We start from the raw sequence: 27,139 nt of genomic DNA on the forward strand, positions 1-27,139 counted from the left end.
TTTCTGTTGATGGGTAGCCAACCTGACACCATTCCCGTGAACTTGGCCAAGAGTTCAGAGGTCATGGTGAGCCAAGAGGCCAAGAGTTCAGAGGCCATGGTGGGGTGGTTAAAACAGAGTCAGTTGAAACTGAATCCAGGTAAGACAAAGGTTTTGAGGCTGGGTGGTTGGGTTGCCAATTCCCAGACCTTGATGGAGTGCCCTTAATGCTGGCCTCAACTGTCAGGAGTCTGTGTATGACTCTGGAAGCCTCCTCATCAATGGAGGCCTAGGTCACAAAGGTTGCCAGACTGGCATTTCTCCAACTTCACCAAGTCAGGCAACTGGCCCCCTACCTGTCTCAGTTGGACCATGCCATGGTAATCCATGCAACCATCACCTCCAGGATAGACTACTGTAACTCACTCTATGTGGGTCTACCCTTGAGGCTGACTAGAGAGCTCCAACTGATCCAGAACATGGTCCTGCAGGTCCTTACAGGGATCCCTTGGATGGCACATATCCAACCTGTGCTGCATGAGCTGCACTGGCTTCCACTGGAGCACTGGATCAGGTTCAAGGTGATGTTTTTGACCTTTAAGGCTCTCAGTGGTCAGGGACCCACATACCTTTGGGACTGCCTCTCCCAGTACGCCATGAGAAGAGTGTACACTTGGGAAATAAGAACCTCCTGGTGGTCCCTGGCCAAAGACAGATATAGCTGTCCTCAACCAGAGCCAGGGCTTTCGTATCCCTGGTCCCTACCTGGTGGAACTCCCTGCTAGAGAACATTCATGCCTTGCGGGATTTGTTGTCTTTTAGCAGGGCATGTAAGGCAGAGATGTTCCACCAGGCATTCAGTTGAGGGCAGCGTCAGTACAGCATGTTGTCTTGAACTCTTATACCCACCTCGCCCCTGCAGACCTGTTAAATTTGTTACTTTTCACCATCTTGGAACAGAGTATACACTCCTGTGTATGTATAGTGTATTTTATTGTTTATTTTAACTTTTAATTATTTATTGTATGTCTCTATTGTAATCTGCCCTGAACCCTGCTTGCAGGGAAAGATGACCTAACAATCTAATTTAATAAATAAACAAATAGAAAGCAATGTAAGCTAAAATGCCCTCAAAACGAGGTTGAGGAATAGTCAGGTGGGCACCTGGCTCACTAGGGAACTTTTACCTATGTATACAAGATTAACCGTCCAGAAAGGTAATACGTAAGAATATAGGGACTCTAGTAAAATCAATTAAAATTTATTGGGAAAAGTATAGACTTCCATACAAAAAATACTCATCAAAACACGCATTCAGTCCTAGAAAATATAGATAGATAGGGGAACACATGGGTAGACAAACAGGGTGATATTTACCTATCGTAGTCTTCAAGGAAGGCTCCAATGGCGACAAGCGAGGAAGTGGGAGAAGGGACCCGAAACTGATCAGGAATCAGGGATGGATCTATGCAGCGGAAGTTGGGATACTGATAGAAGCACACCTGTGGGTAGCTAGTCCACAGATTATAAGGACTCTCTTGAGCCCTTAGGGGATGGGAGGTACGAGGGAGGAGAAAGTTGGTCAGCTGGTGCATGACCTCATGAAAAGGGGAGGTTTCGCAGTGACCATAAGGGCTGAACTACTGCGACAACCAATAGAAAGTGCATTGGTGACACCTAATTGGGTGCCTGCTCTTGACCAATGGACTTGCCTGGATCCTGGATACCTGAGAGAACTTTCAGGTTGAAACGGACCAGGGGGCGGCTCCAAAGTGACAGTTGGAAAGAAGAATAGAAGTGACTACTGGGTGGGGAACACTTAAGATTAGGGAACTTATCTGAAAGGGTGACAATAGAGAGTCTAATTGTGGCCTAGGTAACACCCAGCATGTACAAAGGAACTTGGCTTAGGCTGAAGATGGTCTTCCTCTTCTTCTGTCTTCTTCTGGGTACTAGTCTTTGTCTAGAGTTCCGTTAAACAAAGAAAGTGGCAGTTGGACTATTAACCACTCTGGGGTGGGTAGGTTGCTTGTAGGCCAAAGGTGACATATGGTGTGTACGTGATGGGATGTTGGGATGAACTGTTGGGATGAACTGGAGTCAAGCCTGGTGGGAAGATGGCTACGTGTGGTGTTAGCCCTCCACGGTGGATTCCATGGTCAGCGCTTCATAACCATTTGCCTGGATAGCTCCTGGTGGCGCAGTCTCTTCCGCTCCATGGCTGGTACACAAAATGACGGGAAGATGTTCGTGCTGCTGGTAGGCACTCTTGTACCGGTCTAGAGAGCCTATGCAGCTTATGGTTGCTTGTACAGAGTAAGTCCCTTGTGCCCCTGGGTAGGTTGACCCACACTCTCTGGCCAGACGTGTGTGAGTTACTTCTCCAGATGCTCTGGCAACCAAGCTGGTAACTACGATGTTCAAAAAGGGGGCTTTTCCTCACAGCAAGTACTTTGTAGTTTTCAGGCTACCATGGTACTCTTACATTTCTCCCTTTCTTCTCAGCTGCTAAACAGTCACACAAAGCTACTGTAGATGTTGTTTTGGTATCCAAGAGGTAAAGCCATGCCTATCAACAAGTTGGTTTATTGTCTTTCACCAAATCATCTCATGAGACAAACATCCCATTTGCTCTATCAGCAATTTGATCCTGCTCATTCTCATTTCTGAAATATGCAGCCTTGTTCGCTGTGTGTAAAATCTACTTGCTGGTTATCACAAAGAAGATGCCAGTTGAAGCTGTCTGGTTCTCATTTCTTGAATACTTAGCTAGCACTGAAGAGCAGTTTCTTAGAATCAATTAATGCTATCTACTGAGTGCTACCAAATAGAAATTCTTCCTTCTTTTCTCTCCTTCCTTTCTTTAAAATTATTTTTTTACACTAACAGTGTGAATAGACCAACTCAACATGTTTCTTTGTACTGTGTTTATTTCCTCCCCGTGTATCACCACTATCAATCACTAATTGATAGTGGATTTTGTATAATTTCAATTTCTCAATAAAGTTAAATTTTTGCAAGAAGAAGCCAGCATAAAAACAGTCTGCTTTTTATGAATAATGTTAGGATTTACATGTTTACTTTTGTCATTTAATGGCATTGGCCTGACTAGCTCCAGTTATATTGTCTAGTGCTCTCCACTTCCCTGTCAGAAATTCTTAGGGAAGCATTTAGCTGGTTTGGGCCCCACTGGAGAGGAGAAGGGAGCACTGGAGTTTTTGCAGTTTTTTTTAAATAAACAATTTTTATTTTATAAAGGCTTATTTTTACAACATAAAACAATGAAAACTATGCATCAATGCCATACAATGTGAAATAGTAACAACATACAAACAACAAATTAATAACTACAGTGACAAAAAGGAAAATTCCCATCATGCAACAACAACAAAAAGGGAATACAGTATGATAGCACTAACAAAACCTTATGGACAAGTGATTAATTGGTAACAAAGCAAAAAACCTAACAAATAAAGTACAGTATTATGAAGAATTTGATTTATAAATATATAAGTACAGCACAAATAGAGGCAAATAGGTACTCTGCTGCCTCACATCAGATCTCCAGAAAGAGAGACTACCCGAAAGGTGTTTCAGCTAATACACAGGCGTGTCTGCCTGCTTATTTCTCTAGAACAAAGTTGGAGTCCAGTAGCATCCTTAAGACTACAAAGTTTTATTTAAAATGTAAGCTTTTATGTGCATGCAGACTTCATCAGACAATCAAATGGGGTACAGTGAGCAGAGTTACATATGGCTGGTGGGCAGTGGTTAAACATGCAAAATAGTACCAAGTTAGAATCTATGGTAAAATATTTCTCTGTCTCTCCCAGAATATAAACTGCTGTTTCTCCACCCACAGGCACACAGAGGAACGAGGGGGAAATCTCCTGTTCCAAGCCAGGATGGGTGCTTGGAGAGAGTCATTTCCTAGTGGAGGTTGTTTCAACAACCATTAAGAAAGATTACCGTTCCCTTTGTCATGGGCTCTGGTTTCCCAGGTGTGCCACTTTATGCTAGGCCCCCCAGAGAGGCTTAAGGATAAACAGGATCTAAGCTAACAACAATACACTAATTGATGTGCCCTATATGCAGGGCAGTCCTCTTGTTCTATTTGGAAATTGAAATGCCTCTAAATTTAGAAAGCCTGAAGTATCAAAAAAGTCATTTTGATCTCATGATAGCCACTTGACTCAACATACACAACACTGTGATTTCTGTTAATAGAATTCTCTCCAGCGATGGCCTGATTGCCTGTGGGCTCTTATCCCTGAAACACACGCACTCATGCCTAACCAATAAGATAGGTAGATGGGTGGCTTTTCTTTTGTACAACATTTCTCTTTTTGGATTATCTCAAAGGCAATTTCCCAGTTTGTTCTTTGCCTTCACTTTCCTTGCCCTTGCACAATGCAGCTGCCAAGCTAAGCACATTTTCTGAACCTTCTCACTGTTGCTGATGAAATACCGAGCCAGAATGACAAGCTGCGTATCAGTGGATCCACTCTGCATTGTCACTGCAGACAAGGCTGTTTTCTGGCTTGGATACATGACAAAGATCCTTGTGATTATTTGAAATAGCAAGAAGGCTAAAGGTACATGGATCTATTCAGGAAGCAATTGTGCTAGGAAGGGAGGGGTAAGGGAGTAAACTCTACAGAGGCTTGAAAAGCTTACTTCTGAATAAATGTGATTAAAATGACCCAGACAACATTCAAAGATAGTATGAAACTCTTCAGCACCACTGTTCCTGTCTAATACCCTTATCTTACCTTTCTTCCAAGATGGTGCATGAAGGATTCCTATCCAGGTATTCACCCGGCTCAGACCAGCAGAGCTTCAGCCTCAGACCATAGCATAAGAACGTAAGAGAAGCTATGTTGGATCAGGCCAATGGCCCATCCAGTCCAACACTCTGTGTCATACAATGGCCAAACCCCCCCAGGTGCCATCAGGAGGTCCATCAGTGGGGCCAGCACACTAGAAGCCCTCCCACTATTGCCCCCCCCCAGCACCAAGAATACAGAGAATCACTACCCCAGACAGAGAGTTCCATCAATACACTGTGGCCAATAGCCATTGATGGACCTCTCTGTTCCATATGTTTATCCAATCCCCTCTCGAAGCTGTCTATGCTTGTAGCTGCTGCCACCTCCTGTGGCAGTAGATTTCAAGTGTTGATCACCCTTTGGCTGAAGAAGTACTTCCTTTTATTCATTCTAACCCGACTGCTCAGCCTGAGACGGGAGTGAAGGACAACATGTTTTCTTAACTTTAAATAGTGTTCACAAGTAGTCAGGATTAAGTCATATTTTAAATATGCTGCAGAGACTTCACAATCCAAAACAGGCCCAGGAATTGTTCCTTCCCTCATGACAGAATAGCAATGGCCATGTTTTCAGATGTGAGAACGTTTAGAATGATAAGAGTCTGGCCAGCATGAGGAGTACAATGTGGGATGGGGAGAGCCTGTGGCTTAGGGATAGAGCCTCTGCATTGTTGTAGAAAGTCCCAGTTTCAACCCCTGGCATCTCCAGTAGGGGTGTGCAAAAAAAAATAATAATTCGGAATTAATCAGATTCGGAAATATACGGGGCCAAAATATTCGGAATACCGTATATTTCTGAATACCGGTACTCGGAATAGCCGTATATACAGGAGATATACGGCTATTTCTGAATATAAGGCCCCATTATACCATATGGGCCATTGAAATCAATGGCAAAATATTGGAAGCCGCCTGGAGGGGAGGGGGTTTGAGGGAGAGCCCCCAAAACTGCAGGGAACCCTCAGGGGACTCTCCCCTACAAAACCCCCAAGTCCCAAAAAGATTGGGCCAGAGGGTCCCTGTTTTGGGGCTCCCCAAAAGGTCCATTGCCACCAATACTGGGGAAAGCCCAATTAGCCACTATAATTGCTGTGGGAAAAGTGGCTCTGGCCAGAGGGGGGTTTGAGGGAGAGGCCCCAAACTGCAGGGCAGCTTCAGGGGACTCCCCTACATGCAACCCCCTGGCCCAAAAAGACTGCACCCATCTGTGGGCACCCCAAAAGGAACACTGTTCCCAATGGTGAGAAAAAAACAATTTGAGCCACTTCCCCCACTGTAATTATTGTGGGAAAAGTGGCTCTGGGGAGAAGGGTTTTTTGAGGAGAGCCCCACAAACTGCTGTGCAGCTTCAGGGCACTGTCTCACACAAAACCAAAAAGACCAAAAAAAAATTAGACCAGGGGGTCCAATTCCTGGGGCACCCAAAGCCAAACCTAACTTCACATCAGATAATCTCTATAGGATCCAAATGCACTACATCCATCTATCTACTCTATGAACCCTACTGGCCTGGAACCAATATAAACCCAGTTGCCAACATCACTGCCACACAAAACACAATCTGTTCAAGGTCTGTTCTGCAGACCTGGCTGCAAAAACCCCAGATGCCAGCTCTCCAGCCATGCTCCAAACAATGCGGGGAGAGCTGGCCAAGCACAACGGGCATGCTGGTTCTGGGTCTCTCACCCAGATGTCAGGTCTCCAGCCCTGCCCCAAACAATGCGGGGAGAGCTGGCCAAGCACAAGCATGCTGGTTCTGAGTCTTTCACCCAGATGCCAGCTTCCCTGCCACAGAACACACAATCTACAGATGCCAGCTCTCCAGCCCTGCCCCAAACAATGCGGGGAGAGCTGGCCAAGCACAACAAGCATGCTGGTTCTGGGTCTCTCACCCAGATGCCAGCTTCCTTGCCACAGAACACTCAATCTACAGTTGCCATCTCTCCAGCCCTGCCCCAAACAATGCAACTCTCAAACAAGAGAAGCGGTGGAACACACCTAGCTCCACATCATTCTGTATCTGACACAAAGCAAGAAGCATTTAGACTTACCTGGAGTGATGGATGGTTGGCTGGTCCAAGCTCTATTACGTTACCCAGGGTGCACCACAAGGAGGCGAGCCAGAGTTTCACCCCAAATGAGGAAGATCTCTGGGAGGGCCTCAGATTGTGTGAGAGGAAGGGAACCATTCCTTCTCTCTCAGCTCAGCAGCAACACACCAGCTATCACTGTCCCATTAGAGGGACCTCAGCACTGGAATGGCTGCTGGCTGCCTGTCATCATCACTGGCATGTCCCTCTTTCTTCCTCCTTCCTCTGAAAAAAAAAACTGGGTTATCCTGGCTGGGCCTGTGGGTGCTGTCGGTTACAGTTGGGGGCTGCAATTTGGATTGCTTTGCAGATTTTAAATCAGCATTCACTTTTGGTTTGGGGATGGATGAAGAGTGGGGGGGTGCACTGCCAATCAATTTGTGAGTGAGTTTTTGGGCTGTCTTTGGACTCTAGTCTATGTTTAGTGGGAGAGTGTTTTACAACCACCTTCCAAGTGCGGACCAAGAGAGGATGCAGGCACAAGTAGGTGCTCACTTCATTCACTCTCAAAGTCTATGTTCGGGGAGCCGAACAGAGGCAAGTTGACCTTCAGGAAGACCAACTGCTCAATGGTCCAGGGTTGCAGGCAATTGTGAGATAAGCAGACAATGTCGCCCATATGTGAAAAGACACGCTCGCTCTGCACACTCGTCGGGGGGCATGAGAGGAACACCTTGGCCATGGAGGAGAGGGCCAGCCAGACCCCCTCCTTCGCGACCCAGTACTCTAAAGGAGACGTTTCCTGCAACTTGTTGGGCTCTGAAAGATAGTCCCTCACCATCAAAGCACCTGTCTCCGCTCTCAGGTGCCTACCGCTCCCAGAGGGGTCAACAAGCCGCCCAATGAGTGTCATCTCGGGACTCTTCTTGGCGTGAGTCTGATGGGAAACACTGCCTAGCTGGGGAGGTTGGGAATGAACAGCAGGAGCTGCTTCCACCCTTCTCCTCCTCAGCTACCGGCACTGGGCCTGCCCTGACTCTGCAGCGCTTGACCTTCTTGGAGAGCTCATCTCACCAGCAATCGAGCTTGTCTCGCCAGTGATCGAGCTCATTGGCCCGCTCGGCGATCGTGCCCTTAAGGCATGGGTCTAACATGGTCGCCATCATGTAGACCTTATCCTGGGTGAAAGTCTGAAAGTGGGCCTCAAGCCCTTCCTGCAGCCTAACAGTCAGGGCGCGCACTGCTGGAAGAACGTCTGCACGGCCTTGAGCTGGCACTAGAAATGAGGCCACGTCCTCACGGGTCATGTGGACCATCGGGACGACTAGTGCAATGCTCACCATGTCAGACGAGAGCATTTCTGTGTGGTTCTTGAAGGGCCCAAGAACCTCCACAGTCTGAGAAATGACCACCCAATCCTCCACAGTCTGAGAAATGACCACCCAATCGGGGTGAGACAGTTCTCATCCTGAAAGACCCTTGTCTCAGAGACAAAGGCATCCAGGGCTGCTCTCTGCTCCACCATGCATTGCAGCATGGCACAGGTGGAGTTCTGCTGACATCACCGATCAGGCGGCGCCCTGGCACGCTTGTCAGTGTCTTTTTCTCACACAGCAGATACAAGTCCCTATTGCTACAAGAGAAGTGACCCGTGATGTGCCAACACTTCTGGAGCAGAAGTCGGTACTCATGGGTTGCTGCTAGATACAGACGATCCTGGCTTTTCATCTGGTCCAATGCGTCCTTAACCATGAGGTGGAGAAAGTGGGTCACGCAAGGAAGGCGTTTTAGGCCCTGACACTGGACAGCCGCCTTGATGTTGGAGCCACCATCAGTCACCACGAAGCCCATGGCAACGTCCCTGCTGCCTACCCAGCCCTCTAACTGCCATGAGAGGATGGCTCCGAGAGTGTCCGCCGTGTGTGGCATGTCGACTGCTTCAGCGTGCAGCAAGGCCCAGTGATAGCCGGCCTGGCGGCCCTGACCTTACCTACTTCTACTGCCACCCTCACCCTGAAGCTCACTGGGTTGCCACCAATGCGCAGTCAGGGAGAGATACCCCTTGAACGCATGTTGGGAGCTCTAGATATCTGAGGTGAAATGAACAGTCCCCCCGGCAGCATGGGACAAATGCTCCTTCACCACAGATCTGGTCGCTCTGTAAACAGTTGGCACAATGGTCCTGCTAATGGTGGTTCTCGCAGGAACTTTGTACCAGGGCGCCAGGTATTCGAGCAACCCTAGTACCCAGGATTCTCGACCACTGAAAATGGAAGCCCATGGGCAACTGACCTGGCAAAGTTCCAGGCGATCACCCTCCTGCTGTATCTGATTCCCTCTCTTGGCACACAGGTGCCACCCCCACCAAACATCTCAGGCAGAGATGGCTGGCATCCCTGCCCTGTCACGGAACTCTCCTGGAGAGCTCTGGAGGTTGTCGGGGTGGGACAGACCTCCTGACTGGGTGGTGTTGGCTGCTTGGGCACCCCAGCATCAGCCTGCTTCTCTCCCTTAAGAAGCACCGCCTGGTGGTGCTTCCGCAAGTGGTTCCACATCCCCCCTGGAGTCAGGTGGGCAGGGTCTCGCCCACGACTGATTCAAGCCCTGCACAGCTGGCACTGTGCATAGCGTGGATCCTCCATAAGTCGGAAATGTTTCCAGACTTCAGAGGTGTATGAATGCCCAAGCTGACCGGCAGCTTGGGTGTCCGAAGCCACCTCCTGTGAGGTGCTCATGGCAGACACATCATTTCTTGGGGTGACAGAAGGGGCTGGCCACCAGGGAGAAGTGAGCGGAGATGGAGGCACCTCGTGTGTCTCCATTTCTTCCCCCTCCACCCCATGCAGCCTCCCCTTTTGGCCATCCCCCTGAAGGACTGCTGGTGCCCGAAGGAACAGAAGAAGGGGGCTGGTCCTTCTCAACCAGCTTCTCCTCCAGCTCCTGCACAACACTCTGCACCCTCCTTGGGGTGATCGTTTTGGACAGAAAACTGTCCCCAAAGCTCATCTACAAGGAGGGCTGCTCTTGCTGCCTCTCCTCTGACTGCTGAGGCCAAGCGACATCAGCTGGAGGAGAGACTGCCTGAGCAGCAGACCCCTGCTCAGTGCCAGCACCTAATGGCACCTCTGCTGGGGCCCCCCCAGCAGCAGTTTCAATGAAGAGCCCAAGGCGGGCCTTTTTCTTCATCACACTCCGGCCAGAGGTCAGAGTGCTGGAAGGCGGCTGTGGAGTGGCCCTATGCACAGGTGGGGGGGGGAACTGGGTCCTCCCCCTCCCCTCCACCCCTCTAGTCTTCTCCTTGGCCCTGCCCCCAGGGCCCCTCTTCTGCTGCCTGTCACTCATGTTACCCTTGGCCAGTCTCACACAACCTGAACTGAGAGTGGGTTTTTTTACAAACCTAACTCACTACTCTGTACCCTGAACCAACAGGTGCCCAGACTTCTTTTTAAAAACTTTCCCACCAAAACTTGTTTGTTTGTTTTTTTGGTCCCTAACCTGTCCTTCTTTGGGTTGGGGTAGTAGTAGTCTGGTAAAGGAGACAAGGTGATCCTGTCCCTACCTGGCTACAGTTTTTAAAAGGCTACCTTGAGATGAAGGCAATCCTTGTTATATCCTCCTACTTAAACTTCTCCTAACTAGATCCTGGGACAAACTGGATTTTCTTGCAAACTAGAAATCAGGTGTCCCCTATAACTAGAGAGAAGCTGTTTGTTTACCCTATGGAAATCTAAGGATGCACCAGCTTTCAGTGGCTGAAAGCAAGATGCACTGCAACCCTAGTCTCTTTAAAAGGGAGCCTGATGTGGCCTAGTAGTCACGCTGCCTTTTATGAGAAACCTAAAATCTTTTTAAATTGCCCCTATCTGGCCTAGTTGAATTTTGAAAGAAGATAAAGCCCTAAACTGGATTATTTTTTTTAAAAATTTCAAAAAACACAATCCCTAACAACACCCTTATTAGTGGGGCAGCCTATTTTGTGGTCCTAGCCAAACCGAAAGCACACTCAGACTCCAAAAATAACTCTATAAAAACATCAAAGTGACCCACCCAACACACCAACCCCCTCACACCAATCAGAGGTAATTTGAAAAAACCAAAATGTGACAGAAAGAAACTTAACTTTTAAACCCCCCCCCCCAAAAAAAAAAAAAAAATCCAGAACCAGGAAAAGGGACAACAGGACAGGATGCAGAACCAACAACAACAGATCCAAACAAATCACTGAGATAAGGCCAAGAAACTCAACTGTTAAAAAAGTGACCCTTTTATCAATAAAAAACCTCAGGCCAAATCAATCAACAACACCCCCCCCCCCCCGAAACCAGAACCAGTAAAAGAGACAACAGCACAGGATGCAAAACCAACAACAACAGATCCAAACAAATCACTGAGAAAAGGCTAAGAAACTCAACTGTTAAAAAAGTGGCGTTTTTAACAATGAAAATTAGGCCAAACAGCCCCCTCCCGAGAACCAGAACCAGAAGACAAAAGGAACAACAGCAGCACAACACAGCAACCACAAATCAAACACAGAATCTTTTAAAACAGTAAAAAACTTGACTTTTAACAATACAGGAACTTTACAGCCTCTCCCCCCCCAAAAACCTTCACCCTAACTTCAAGAAATCCAAGCCACCCAAATCAGGAAAAGTAAAAGGACACTGCACTTTTAAAAGTCCTCTCACTAAAGTAAGATATAGGCAAATTGGCAACCCCCCACCCCAGGCCCCCACTCCCAGTAAAAACCCCTAACCCAAAATAAGCTACCTAGTACCCACCCAAATCTGGATAAGTAAAGGGACTCTGAGTCTTAAAAAGTCCTTATACTTTTATCCTAACTAAAATAAAAACAAGAACCCCAAAACTAAGAACCCCAAAACTAAAATAAAAACAAGAACCCCAAAACTTTAGATGTCGTCTCTTCTCCAGGCAGGTCAGGCAAGGCTGAGAGAGAGCAGCAGCAGCTGAAGCCAAGGGCCAGCGCAGCACAATCTCTCTCACACCAACACTGGAATGGAATGGAGTCCAGTGAGGCAGACTACTTAAAAAGGTTCTCTGGCCCTACACAGAGCAGTTTCAAAAAATACCACTGCTCTGTGATTGGCCAGAGAACAGTGTTTACTTGGATACCCAAGTAAACAAAAGAACAACAATGTTGCTGATTGCTGGGGGATTAGTCCAGCCATCAGCTACACAACAGCCCTGCAAAGCATACATTTGAAGAAGACAACGGCATTGGATATATATTCCCCCCTCCACTCAAGAGTCTCAGAGTGGCTCACAATCTCCTTTATCTCCCTCCCCCACAACAGACACCCTGTGAGGTGGGTGGGGCTGAGAGGACTCTCACAGCAGCTGCCCTTTCAAGGACAACCTCTGCCAGAGCTATGACTGACTCAAGGCCATGCCAGCAGGTGCAAGTGGAGGAGTAGGGAATCAAACCTGGTTCTCCCAGATAAGAGTCCGCACACTTAACCACTACACCAAACTGGCTCTCTCTTGGATTGGCTGCTGGGGCTCCTCTCCCCCCCTCCCTCTCTGATCCCAGGGAGGCTATGGGAGAAGCGGGAAAAGGCTTCCAAAGGCAGGAAAGGAGGCAAGCAGCTCCCCTGAAGCTGCAGAAGTTCCTTTCCCGCCTTTTCTATGGACTTCCATATACTTCCAAATATTGATTCAGAAGTATACGGGGAGTCGTATACGGCTCCCGTATAATGGCTTCCAATTGAATTTGGAAGTATACGGTGCCGTATACTTCTGTATCAGGGGGTATTCGGAGATTTATTCGGTTCAGCCAAACTGAATGCACACCCCTAATCTCCAGCTAAAGGGATCAAGCAATAGGAGATGTGGGAAATCTTTTCTTGAGATCTGGAGAGCTAATGTGAGTTAGAATAGATGATTCAGACCTTGTCTGTGGTCACACTGGAGACTTGGAACAACCTAGTCACACCTACATTTGCAGTAGTTTACATAGTCACAGGAAAGGGTGACCAGACAGCACACTCTGCAGTGAACATATATGAACATATGAAGCTGCCTTATACGAAATCAGACCCTCGATCCATCAAAGTCAGTATTGTCTCAGACTGGCAGAGGCTCTCCAGGGTCTCAAGCAGAGCTTTTTTACACCTATTTGCCTGGACCTTTTTTAGTTGGAGATGCCAGGGATTGAACCTGGGACCTTCTGCTTACCAAGCAGATGCTCTACCACTGAGCCACCATCCCTCCCCTAAAGTGACTTTTCCATGCACCAGTCCTGTACTGAAGCATCCACATTACCAGTGCCTCAGGCACAGAACACCATGTCTGGTAGTGGTGGGGAACAGCCATACATGCGCATAGGTGCACATCCCTACCAGGTGGGGAAAAAAAAACATGAGAGAGATGGAAGTGACCATTCACACTTCCCATCCAGCATCCATTTACAACAGGGTGTTCAGACTAGGGTTGCCAAGTCCAATTAAAGAAAAATCTGGGGACTTTGGGGGTGGAGCCAGGAGACTTTGGGGGGTGGAGCCAGGAGACATTGGGGGTGGAGCCAAGAACAAGGATGTGACAAGCATAATTGAACTCCAAGGGAGTTCTTGCCGTCACATTTAAAGAGACAGCACACCTTTTAAAATGCCTTTCTTCGATAGGAAATAATTAAGGATAGGGGCACCATATTTTGGGGCTCATAGAATTGGACCCTCTGGTCCAATCGTTTTGAAACTTGGGGGGTATTTTGGGGAGAGGCACTAGATGCTATACTAAAACTTTGGTGCCTCTACCTCAAAAAATAGCCCCCCCAGAGCCCCCAATACCCACGGATCAATTTCCTATTATTCCCTATGGGAATCGTTCTCCATAGGGAATAATAGAGTGCCTAGTAGACATTTCCCTCCCCCCCCACGCTTTCTAAAGGGGGGAGGGCCTCCAAACTAGGGAATCCCCTGCCCCCTCCCTCTCTCACACACATACTTACCAGATCTTCCTCCGGACAACTCTACTTCCTGTGAAAATGAAAGCAAAGAAAGGGAGGGGCCGTTCTCAGAAGCCCTTTCTGCTTCCTGCCCAGCCTTAAAGGGGCAGACATTTTGCAAACGGCTCAGGAGCTCTACAACATGAAGCCTAAAGGTATGTTCTCCCCCCCCTCCACCCCCCACCCCCGCTTCCAGAGTTTTGAAGAGCGGGAGATGAGGCTGCGAACCCAGAAGTCTCCCGCCAGAGCGGGAGGTTTGGGAAGCCTAGTTCAGACGTTGGGAAAAGCAGCATGGGGTGCTGGCATAAGTCAGGGCTTTTTTTTTTTTTGAGCAAGAACACACAGGAATGCAGTTCTGGCTGGTTTGGTGTCAGGGTGTGTGGCCTAACATGTAAATGAGTTCTTGCTGGGATTTTTCTACAAAAAAAGCCCTGGCATATGTTAATACCAGAGGCTTACAAGGGGTAGTTTCTTTCCGGCTCAAGCAGATGATTGCTGCTTCAAACACCTTATATACAAATAGGGTTTGAGATGCAACTCTTCCAGAAAAGAAGAAAATATTGCAGTTCCAGCTTTCACAACAACAAATTGTAATTTTGCAGGTAAGAAGAAAATTGCTCCACAGGGCATCTAAGATGTGTTTAGAGAGCAGTAAGATCCCATTAGGGTGCATTCTGTATGTTCTTAATACATTTTCTGCTCTCGTCTAACTCATTGTCCCTTGCTGTTGTTTTGTTACTGGGCTTGCTATTGAGAAAGCAATTTATTACTCTACAGGCAGAGTAATAACATATGTTTGGAGAGCTTCATTGTTGAACAAGCATGGAAAGGCAATGGGAATGAAAAATGGGGAAACTTTGGTCTAAAGTAAGTGGTAAGAAATTTCAAATAGCTTGGTTGGCTCCAGGCTGCTTGTTAAGCAGAACCATTCTCAGGACCAGATTCCACATTAGCTGTTTCTGTTCCCTAGTGTTTTTAAAATGTGTGCTGAAAAGCAGTCTTGGGAAATGCAATTGAGAGCTGGGGATGAGGGACTCTGGATTTCCTACCCTTGGTCCAGATCACCCTTGGTCCACTCAAAAATGGTCACCAAATAGGGCTTTTGCTAACTGCATGGTGAACTAGAGTTGACAGGTCTCATGCTGCAGCAGGAAACTTCCCACCAGCAATCCTTGTTGCTAGCTATTGCATCAAACAGTGGTGGAAGAAAAATGTTTTTAAAAGTGTACAAATTAGGGTTGCCATTCCCCGGCTGGGGAGGGGGATCCCCTGGAATGGAGCCCATCCCCCATTTCAGGATTATCAGAAAGCAGTGTGTGTGTGTGGGGGGGTGGCTGCTGGGTGCTCCAGTCCCCCTAGATTATAATGGATAATTGAACTGTGGGTATCAGGGGGAGGGGCTGTTTTCTGAGGTAGAGGTATCAAATTTTCAGCATAGCTGCTGTCCTCAAGCCCTCCCCAAATTTCAAAAAGAAACAATTAGAAACTATGGGGTCCAATTCTATAAGCCCTCAAAGAAGGTGCCCCCCATCCTCCATTATTTCCAATGGAGGAAAGGCATTTAAAAAGAGTGCAGTCTCTTTAAATGTGACAGCAGCTCACCTGGAACTCACTTCAGAGTTCAATCACACATCTTCCCTTCCTTTTCCTGGAGCCTCCCTGTCCTCTCCCAGAGTCTCTTGGTAAATCTCCCACCGGCTTGTTTGCCTCACCTGGCAACCCTAGTACAAATGATTTTTAAAAAAAGAAAAACAAGAAAAAGAAAAACAAGATGTAGAATCAATTCTGGGAGAAAATGGCATTAAGTCACTCTAGAAACTGCTGTAACTGAATGGTTTTACCATAGAGTTTACCTGGTTCAATAACTGTAATCAGAGCAAACTGATCTCCATATTTGTTCATTTCAGCAGCACACCTGTTCTGTGGTACCTCATTTTTGTGAATGCCAAGGAGTTATTCTTGTAGCTTCACTCCTTTTCAGTGTCAGGATTATGAATTTCTTGTTAACATACATACATTTTTATCAGCATCCAGGAAATAACATGCTCTAAACTATCAGTGTGGTGCTGTAGTTAGAGTGTTGTACTGAGATCTGGGATCTGCCATGAAGCTTGGGTCTAGCCTACCTCTCAGCCCTGCTTACCTCAAAGTGTCATGGTAGGATAAAACCAGGAGGGAGCATGGTGTATGCTAACATGAGCTCACTGAGTGCTACATAAAACTGAAAACCAAATCCCATATATTTTTCACCCTGTTAGCATTAGAAGTGTATAGTGAGCAGATCTAGAAATCTGCATAGTCACAATGGAGCCATAACAGGCTGTGCATGTTCTCATGTATTAGAATTCCTTTTTATTTTGAAGATGCTTGTGGTTCACTTGTAAAAGCATAAATGGTGTCCGCTGAAAACTCAGAAACCAGGGGCACTTCTAATGATGAACAGACTGGGTTCATGGGCCCAATGCATGTCCTCATGCTTCCATGCAGCATTGACTCCATCATCTCTGTGTTCCAATGACTACATTGCTTCCAATGCCCATCTGCATCATCATCTCAGTGCTGACCCTGCATGGTATGTAGACTGGCTTCCTTACACGAGTCATCTTTAGGGATTTCCTGTTTTAGCACTATTCTTCAGGGCATGTGCTTTGTGTTTGGGACATGCTATAGTTTGGTTTAAACAATTTTATTAATAACATATGGTAACAATGTCTATTTATATCATTACTATCCCTAACCCATATGATATTTTTTAATCCCCCCTCCCTCCGTTACTAGACTCCCGCCGAAGTTATATACTTGAGTTCACTTATAAAAGTACCCTTAACCAATCAAAGTTCAATTTCTCCCTTTTCTCATACTCATTATTAAAAAATTGTCCAATGTCTTTTCACATTCCACTCTTTCTCTATATATCCTCTAAATTTCTTCCACTCCCTTTTAAATACTTCCAAATCATAGTCTCTTAAAGTTCTTGTTAGTTTGTCCATTTCACTCCACGATAAAACTTTCACGATCCAGTCCCATTTCTCTGGTATTTTTTCTTGCTTGCACAACTGCGCATACAGTGTCCTAGCAGCTGAGAGCAAGTACCAAATTAGAGTTCTATCTTCTTTTGGAAATTTTTCCATTTGTAATCCCAACAGAAAAGTCTCTGCAACTTTCTTAAAGTCATATCCCAAAATTTTAGATATTTCTTGTATCATCTGCCAAAACTTTTTCGCTTTTCCACAAGTCTACCACATATGATAAAAAGAACCTTCATGTTTCTTACATTTCCAACATCTATCCGACATCTTTTTACTCATCTTTGCCAGTTTTTTCGGAGTCATATACCACCTATACATCATCTTGAAACAGTTCTCTTTAATGCTCTGACATGTTGATATTCTCATAGAGTTCTTCCAAAGATATTCCCATGTATCCATCTGTATTTCCTTATTTACATTAATTGCCCATTTAATCATTTGAGATTTTACTACTACTTCTTCTGTAGACCATTTCAAGAGTAATTTATATGTTTTCGATATTAATTTTTCATTATCTCCAAACAGAACCTTTTCCAATTCTGTTTGCTCGCGTCTAATTCCGTCAGATTTAATATCATTCTCCAACAAACTTTTTATTTGTTGCATTTGAAACCAGTCATACTTGTTGTCTAGCTCTTCGGCAGATTTGAATTCAACTTTATCACCTTGGATCTTTAGCAGTTGATTATATGACAACCCTCTCTCTTCATCAGATTCAACTGTTATTTTTATTACTTCTGCTGGCACTATCCATAACGGCTTTCTTTCATCACCATATTTCCTGTATTTTATCCATGTATTTAACAAGTTGTTTCTAATATAATGGTGAGAAAAAAGACCATCCATCTTTTTTCCCATAGTACATATAAGCATGCCAGCTGAATTTATTTCCATGAGCCTCTAACAATAAAAGCTTTTTATTTAACAGCATCATCCAATCTTTTATCCACGTCAAACAAACTGCATCATGATATAATCTTAAATCTGGAAGCTGAAATCCTCCCCTCTCTTTAGCATCCGTTAAAATTTTCATCTTAATCCTTGGTTTTTTCCCAGCCCATACAAATTCTGAGATCTTCCCTTGCCATTTATTAAATTGTTTACTATCTTTCACAATCGGAATAGTTTGGAACAAATACATTATTCTTGGCAAAATGTTCATCTTAATTGCAGCAATCCTACCCAACAAAGACAAATTAAGTCTATTCCATTTCATCATATCTTCATCCATTTTACGCCATAACTTTTCATAGTTGTTTTTGTACAAATCAATATTTTTCATTGTTATTTCTAGACCTAAATATTTAACTTTAGAAGTGACTTCACATCCCGTCAAACTCTGCAATTCTTTCTGTTTATTTAGTTGCATATTTTTACATAAAAATTTCGATTTCTCTTTATTTATATAGAGTCCTGCCATTTCTCCATATTCTTTTATCTTAGCTAGCAACAAAGGTACCACTTGTATCAGATTTTCAGTTATAAACACAATATCATCTGCAAATGCTCTATATTTATAAGAAAATCCTCTAATTTTCAATCCTTCTATCTCTTTGTTGTCTTGTATTTGCATTAGCAAAATTTCAAGAGTCATTATAAACAACAATGGTGAAAGCGGACATCCTTGTCTTGTACCTTTGCTCACCTTCATTTCATTTGTAAGGTCTGCATTTATACACAATTTTGCATGTTGATCCATATATATTGCTTTTGTCATTCTTATAAAATGCTCTCCCAGATTTATTTTTTCCATTACTGCAAACAAAAAGTTCCAATTCAGATTATCAAAGGCTTTTTCTGCATCTACAAAATATAATGCCACCTCTTTTTCTGGATGTTTCTCGTAATATTTTACAATATTTACAACAGTTCTTACATTGTCTCTTATTTGCCTTTTAGGGAGAAATCCCGCTTGATCTTCCTTTATAAAATTAATCAAATATTGCTTGAGTTGTTCTGCCAAGATTCTTGTATATATCTTATAGTCATTGTTTAATAATGAAATTGGTCTATAGTTCTTTACATTTGTGACATCTCTATCTTCCTTGGGAATCAACGAGATTACAGCTTCTTTCCAAGTATTTGGAATTTTTCCTTTTATTCTTATCGTGTTCATCAATTTTTGCAATTTTGGTACCATCTCATCTTTAAGAGTTTTATAAAATTTAGTTGTATATCCATCCGGCCCAGGAGCCTTACCTACTTTAATTACTTTCACCTACTTTCACGGGCCTTTTCAATCGCGGCCTCCGCCCTATGGAATCAGCTTCCTGAGGAGGTGCGGGCCCTCCGGAACCTTGATCAGTTCTGCAGGGCCTGCAAGACTACCCTCTTTAAACAAGCATATATCGACTGCTGAATTGTTGTTAATTAAGGATCCGCCAACACGGTCCTGTCCAAGGACCTATGTCAACATGGAACTAATCAAACCGGCAGAAACTAGCGTCAGAACGCCACCATTGCTGCCAGATTAATTTAAATTATGAATTTTAAAATACATTAACTGGTTTTTAAATGATGTTAAATTTAAGTTTTATCGTTAAATTTAAAGTTTTTATATTTATTATTGTATATGTATGAGATGTTGTTAGCTGCTCTGAGCCTGCCTAGGCGGGGAGGGCGGGATACAAATAAAATTTTACTTTACTTACTTTACTTTACTTACTTCATTACATTTATTGCTGCTTCAATTTCAATTTTTTCTATTGGATCATTCAAAATCTTTTTCATATACTCAGTCAAGAGTGCTATTTTAATATTTCGTAAATACTCTTCCATTTTTTTTATTTTCACACCTTTGAATAAATTTGCATAATATTTAAAAAATTCTCTTTTAATTCCTTCTTGGTCTACTATCTCTTTTCCGCTAGCCACGATTTTATTAATAATTTTATTTCCTTTCTTTTTCTTCAGTTGCCAAGCTAAATACTTCCCAGGTTTATTCGCACTTTCAAATGATTTTTGTTGCAAACTTTTTAACTTCCATTCTAATTCTTTATTCAACAAATGTCTTACTTGAGCTTGTAATATAGTAATTTCCCTTATTAATTTCTTTTTCCCTGGTCTTTTTCTTAGTTCCCCTTCTTTTTTCTTTATTTCATTTTGAATGTCCAACATCTGCTTTTCTTTTGCCCTCTTATCTTTATTATTCAATGTAATCAATAGTCCTCTCATTATATTACTAGGGATTGTAGAATCTTTCAGGCTCAAGTGCCGTGTTCTACTGGAGAAAGTTTTTCTTCCAGACATTTCGTTCTCGGCTGTGGAGAACATCCTCAGTGGCATTGCAGCCGGAGCAGGCGCTCTGACCTTCTTGGCTGCTGTGCATTGAGTGAGGCCAGGGCTGCTGGAGAGCTGCTATTTCTAGGCTGGAGGGGTTGTGGTGAAAGGGCAATAGGTTTGTGGATGTGCCAATTGTTTGGTGGGGCTTCCTGGAAGGGTAGTGATAAGGAAACTGGCTGTTGAATGTGACCATTGTTCTGTGTTAATTGCTGGGAGGGTTGGAAGGGGTGTGAAGAAAAGGAAGATGGTTGTTGACTGTGCTGATTGTTCTGTGAATTTCTGCAATTTATAGTCTGTAGGGTGTTATGCAGAGCTGGATACCAAGATTGGTGGATGGAAATGCCTTCTTCCTTTCTGTTAAAGTTGTGCTGGTGTTTGTAAATCTCAATAGCTTCTCTGTTCAGGCAGGTATGATAATGTGAGGCCGTAGAAAGGACTTCAGTTCTTTCAAAGTGGATGACGTGGTCTCCTTCTTGAAGTGCATGTTCAGCTACAGCTGATTTTTCTGGCTGAAACAAGCGACAGTGTCTCTTGTGTTCGGTGAGGCGGGTGTTGATACTGCGTTGGGTAGTGCCAATGTAGACTGCACCACAGGGAGTTCTGACCATCACACCTTTGCAATGCCTTCCCTCCATTCGAAATAATGAAGGATAGGGACACCTTCTTTGGGGGCTCATAGAATTGGCCCCCCTGGTGCAATCATTTTGAAACTTGAATGCTATGCTACAAATTTAGTGCCTCTATCTCAAAGAACATCCCCCCGCCAGAGCCCCAGATACCCACGGATCAATTCCCCATTATTCTCTATGGGAATCATTCTCCATAGGGAATAACAGAGTGCTCAGTAGACATTTCCCTCCCCCCACAGTTTCTAAAGTGGGGGGAGGACCTCCAAACTGGGGAATCCCCTGCCCCCTCCCTCTCTCTTTCTCTCACACACTTACTGGGTCTGGTTCCTCCACAACTTTACTTGCTCTGAAAACGAAAGCAAAACAAATGGAGGGTCTGTGCTCTGACAAAACCGCTGCTAACTCTTTCCCATGAAGCGCTTCCTGTTTCCTGCTCAACTTTAAAGGCACATATTTTAAAAACGAACCTGTTTGCAGGTTTCTAAACCTGCTGGAGCTCTAGAGGTACATGGCGACTGTGGGGACGGAGCTTCCCCCGCTGGCCAGCTGGCTGGGGGCGAGGGAAGCCTGTAAAACTGGGGGATGCCCTGCTGGGACCTGGGGATTAGGAAGCCTACCTTGTATATATTTATGATCTTTGTTCTAAACTCCATAAGAGTAGTTAATTTTTCAGATTTATAGTCCCTATGTAACACCATCACATCCATGGTCCAGAGATATCACTGACTCTTCACCATTTCCTCTAGATAACATGTTATGTTAGAACTCTCTTCTGATATTTTTAATTGAAAAGGTCTAGTTCTCCTTTCAGTATAACTCCTTTGGTTGAATTCTTGCAACCATTTTTTTTAATGCTCAAGCATAACTTTCAGTAGGATTACAACCATAGATTTCTTATTGGATTCCATCTCATGCATTCCAATTCACTTATTTGGTAACATTAACTATCACTGTACAAACAGTGGTGCCTGCTTTGCTTGGTTTTTCTTTTTCAAAAAAATCTCTTTCTAGGCTGATGGAATTTGGACATCTCCATCGAGTTAAAATTAATAGGAACTGGGCAACCAACATCCTTAGCTTGAAAAATCCCAACAATGTGCACTGACATCTACTTAGTTCTGCCAATAATGCACTGTCCCAGAACTGTTGACATGGCTCACTGAGTTAGAACGCTGACCCTCCATTGCTGTCTTATTTGGGCCCCATCATTGGTTGGAAGCTTTTTCATTTTAACCAGAGCGCTCATGCAGTACACTCAGGTACCTCTTCTGTTTAAGAAAAACACTCATTTTTATATTTCCCACTATTAAGTGTTATATCTTTTGTGTTCTGCTTACATGGAGTTTTTATAGGTTAGGAATAGAGTAAATAAAGAAGAAGCAAGTTACTGATGGGAAGAGCCCTCCTGGGATGCTGGTCACTTGTTCCAGCATCAAGGGTGAATCCATAGAAGAGTAGGCATAGTGACATCCTCAGAGAGAACAGTCATTCTAGACAGGCAGATGTAACAACATGCTGAAGAGCAAAGGTAGCAACATGACACCAGTAAACTATGGAAAGGCACAGAGGTGGTTTAGATGAGAAGGTTGTTTCCTTTCACTGCCAACTGTGTAGTGGACACACGGTCAGATCACAATGGCTACTGTTATGTTCAAAGGCATTCACATAAATGTCTGGCATTTATCACAGATACATTTTTCTTCCATAATAAATAAAGATTATTAAGCAAAGAACTGTGCAACCCCAAACAGAATTAAACTTTTCAAAATCCATTAAATGGCTTAGAAGGATGTAAGCCAACTTCAAATTGCACTGGGAGTTTCTTCAGAAACTTTCACAATGCAATCCTCTTAGGACATATTCCTTGGAGTAAGCCCTATTGAATAGAGCTAAGTAGGATTCAGGATAGACCTTAGGGTTGCTCTTTCATTCTCTTAAAGATACCTATATCCTATTCCTGATTTCTCAAAGAGCTCGGATAGACCTGCATATGAGCAGGTAGACATTTTCTTAGTTTGAAGAAAAGGAATGTGACAAAAGAGGTAAGCTCCTATTACATTTCAAACCTCCCATACTACCCCTCTTACCCATGAAGCAACCTGGGTGACCCTGGGGTAGTCACTTATCTACTCAGTCTAAACTACCTCACAGAGAGGCTGGGAAGACTAAATGGGGGGAGTAGCCTGTATGCCATCCTGAGTTCCTTGGAGGAAGGGTGGGATAAAAAATGATGATGATGATAATGATGATGACAATGATGATGGAAAGAAAGAAAGAAAGAAAGAAAGAAAGAAAGAAAGAAAGAAAGAAAGAAAGAAAGAAAGAAAGAAAGAAAGAAAGAAAGAAAGAAAGAAAGCAGGCTCAAAGCGGCTCACATTGAAAGGTCATAAAAACCAGTGTTAATAAGCCGTAACATAAAAATATAAACTATATCATAGATAAAAACATATAAAAAAATAATCATACAACAATGGTAGGTGCTATTTGATCTAACAGTAGATTGTATTAGTAATGGCGGGAAACTGCCAATTCAATCGATATAAATTTTATTATTTAGCTATTACTGCGTGTTAAGAGAAAAGTCCCAGGTCACAGTGGAGTGTTTGAGATGGGCCAAATAGAGTCTATTTCTTTTTGGGCCAGATGGTGTAATATCTGTTTTTTCTGTTGTTGTAGATTTTTTTTTTCCAGTTTAAATTTTTTATTAATGAATAATAAACACAATTTTACAAACATCAACTATAACAATAATATTAACAATAACTAAACCATAAGCCATCCTGTTTTGTATATGATATATCTAGTACATGTCTAATAAAAAGCAAAGTCTATGTATTTGTCTGGTAATTTACAAAATGCACTTTGATCGGAATGTACATAGGCAAAAAAACGAAACCATTTTTCTATAAACATATTCTTCTCGCTTCCTTTATCAGGTAGATTTTAATTCAAAAATGCCCGGCAGAAGAGCACCATTTTGCAGGCCCTGTGGAACTGTGAGAGCTCTCGCAGAGCCCTAACCTCCTCCAGAATCTCATTCCACCAGGCATTAGCTGCAACAGAAAAGGCCCTTGCTCTGGTTGCCATGAGCCTGGCCTCTTTGATGCTGGGGATTGAGAGTAGGTTTTGTGACCCTGACCAAAGTGCTCTCTGAGGTACATGCAGGGAAAGGTGGTCCCTAAAGTATGCAGGTTCCTGGCCATATAGGGCTTTAAAGGTGATAACCAGCACCTTGAAGCGAATCCAGTAAGCAATAGGTAGCCAGTGCAGCACTTTCAGCACAGGTTGAATGTGTTCCCGTGAAGGAAGCCCCATTAACAACCTGACTGAAGCATTCTGCACTAGTTGAAGTCTCCGGATTTGGGACAAGGGCAGCCTCATGTAGAGGGCATTACACTAATCCAATCTCGAGGTGACTGTAGCATGGATCACTGTCATCAAGTTGTCGCATTTGAGAAAAGGGATTTACTGGAGATCTCCAGCCTGAGAGACATATGCTTAGTCTCGACCAGAACAAGAGCATTTTTAGCTTTGGCTCTGGCCTGGTTGAACATGCTCTCAGTTGATATCAGTGCCTGTGGGACTTATTACAGTTCTGCGGGGCCTATAAAATAGAGCTGTTCTACCAGCCCTGGGGTTGAGGTGATGGGTGCCTCACCATATCTGGCCTCCCTTTCCCTACCAGCCCCCTTCATCCAGCTATGTGATCTGTTATACCAACTGATATTATTATCTAGACCCAATTATTATCTCTCCTGGTGCCATGCAGTTATATACCTATGGCCTATTTGTTACTATTTTGAAGATTAAATTGGGTTTTAAATAATTATTTGAATTGTATCAGTTCATATATGTTTTATTGCAATGTTGTGCTCCACTCTGAGCCTACTTGTGGGGGAGGGAGGGCTAAAAGTCTAATAAACAAACAAACAAACCCAAAGAGGAATAAATTGTTAGATTCTCCACACAAACCCTCAGGATGAATCTTTATCTGATAACCCTGAGATCCCAGGTTTGGGGCACATTCCAGGGATAGAACCTAACACTTTTGGTAGTCATCTGTTTTGCCTTTTAGGTTCTAAAACTCTGCTCTGCAGACTGACAAATTGTTAACAGCTATTTTCATATTTAAACAAATTCACACAGAAATCTTTTGATCCATTTTACTAATGCCAAAAGCATTGGATCTTTGATAAAAGAATTTGACTGCCTCAGTGTTATGTCTGGTGTTCATCCCGAAAAGTACAGCACAACGCACCTGTGGGCGATGCCTGGAAGGGACAAACACAGCCCGTTTATGACGATCAGTGGCGGGAAGTTTAACTGGCCAGGATTGAACCTGACCAGGAAGAAGGTTGTTCCGGGAAATGTATATAATAGGGGACCCAGACCTGCCATGTTGTCTTTGTGATGTACTCGCTAATAAAGCATGTTGCCATCTGAACGTCTCTGATATCAGTACATTACACTGGTGATGAGGATGGGATTCCAGTAAGCAGAGAACAGCTTACAGCCACCCACAAGCCCTGTGATCTGAGCTCTAGTGCTCCTGTGGCCGAGGTCATGGCTACTGCTCTCAGACAAACCCTACCGACATTCGATGTCACCCGGCCCAACTTCTGGGAATCATGGGTGGACCAGATCAACTACTACATAGAGCTGCACAAAATGGAGGCAGCGGCAGAGAAGAAGGCGCTTCTCCTGAGTTCATGTGGAGTGGAGACCATCCAGCTGATGAAGCGACTCATCGCACCAACCACCCTCGCAAGGGCAATCTATGACCAGTTGGTCAAGGCGATGATGAACCACATGGTGCCACAGCTGTCCCGACTCACACGCAGGCATGCGTTCTACACAAGACAGCAGAGACAAGCTGAGTCCGCCGCTGAGTATCTTGCAGAGCTCCGTGGATTAGCCCTGAGATGAGATTTCATGGGGGACCTGGAAGAGATCCTGCTGGACCATTTCACGGTTGGCATCCAGGAGGAGAAAATGCGCTGAAAGTTGCTAGCATATGAGGACAAAGAAAGTGCTCTGACAGGCAACTGCCTTTGAACAGACGCACACCAGCCTTTCCATGAACCAGGCCACCACTGCCTCGATTTCGGATGGCTCCAACAAGGAAGGGGCACATCAGCTTCGCCACCAGCCACACAGTGGGCTGAGAAGCCGAGCACCAAGTGCGCCAGCTGTGGGGACCCACACGAGCGCCGAGACTGCCCCTACCGTAACGTGAACTGCAGAAGCTGCAGAAAAGTGGGCCATATCACCTGAGCTTCCAGGACCAGACCCAACAGGAGGCCCCAGTCCGCACACCATGACTTGACAGACCATACCCCGTCCCGGTGGACAGCCATGTCCTCACCTCCCTGGCCAGTTCCAAGATTTTCGAGAAGTTGGATTTGGCCCAAGCATACCAACAACTTCCAGTGGATGAGCAAATGGCTGAGGCTCAGACCATCGTTATGCACTGGGGACTTTCAAGGTGCGGAGGCTACAATTTGGGGTCAGCGTGGCTCTGGGAATTTTCCAAAGCTTAATGGACTCTCTCCTTAAAGGGATTCCTGGAGTACAACCCTTTTTTGATGACGTTTTGATAGCGGCACCCAACGTCAATGAGTTCTGCTGCCAGCTTTGAGAGGTGTTCCGCCGTTTCCAGAATGTGGGTCTCAAGGTGAAGTGGGAGAAGTGGTTGCTTGAGGTGCCAAGGGTGGAATTCCTGGGGCTTGTGGTGGACACCACTGGAATTCACCCAACGGCTGACAAGACCAGGGCAATAGTGCAGGCCCCGGCCCCCACTTGCATGGTGGAGCTACAAAGTTGTTGGGGGCTCCTGAACTTTTACCACTCATTCTTGCCCTACAAAGCAGCCCTGGCCAAACCCCTACACAGACTTCTAGGTAAGAGCATCCCATGGGTCTGGGGGGAAAAACAGGCCGCGGCCTTCCAAACAGTCAAGGACATCTTGGTTTCAAATGAGGTACTCCACCATTTTGACGAGTCCCTCCCCGTGATTTTAGCATGCGATGCTTCCCCTTACGGAGTGGGCATTGTCCTGGGCCACCAACTCCCAGACAGGAGAGAGGTCCCCATGGCCTATTACTCTCACACTTTGACCCAGGCTGAGTGCAACTACGCCCAAATAGATAAGGAGGCATTGGCAATCATGGCAGGCATATACAAATTCAACGACTACCTGTATGGTAGGCGCTTCATGATTACCACAGACTACAAGCCATTGCTTGGTCTACTCGCCCCAGACCTCCAGACACCGCAGATCCTGCTGTAGCGGGTCCTGCGGTGGAACAAGTTCCTCAACTCATACACCTATAAGCTCGACTACCGCCTCGGCAATGCAATGGGCCACGCAGACGCCCTCAGCTGCCTTTCGCTGCCGCAGA

The sequence above is a fragment of the Heteronotia binoei genome, chromosome 5, assembly GCF_032191835.1.
Source record: "Heteronotia binoei isolate CCM8104 ecotype False Entrance Well chromosome 5, APGP_CSIRO_Hbin_v1, whole genome shotgun sequence".
NCBI classification, from domain to species: domain Eukaryota; kingdom Metazoa; phylum Chordata; class Lepidosauria; order Squamata; family Gekkonidae; genus Heteronotia; species Heteronotia binoei.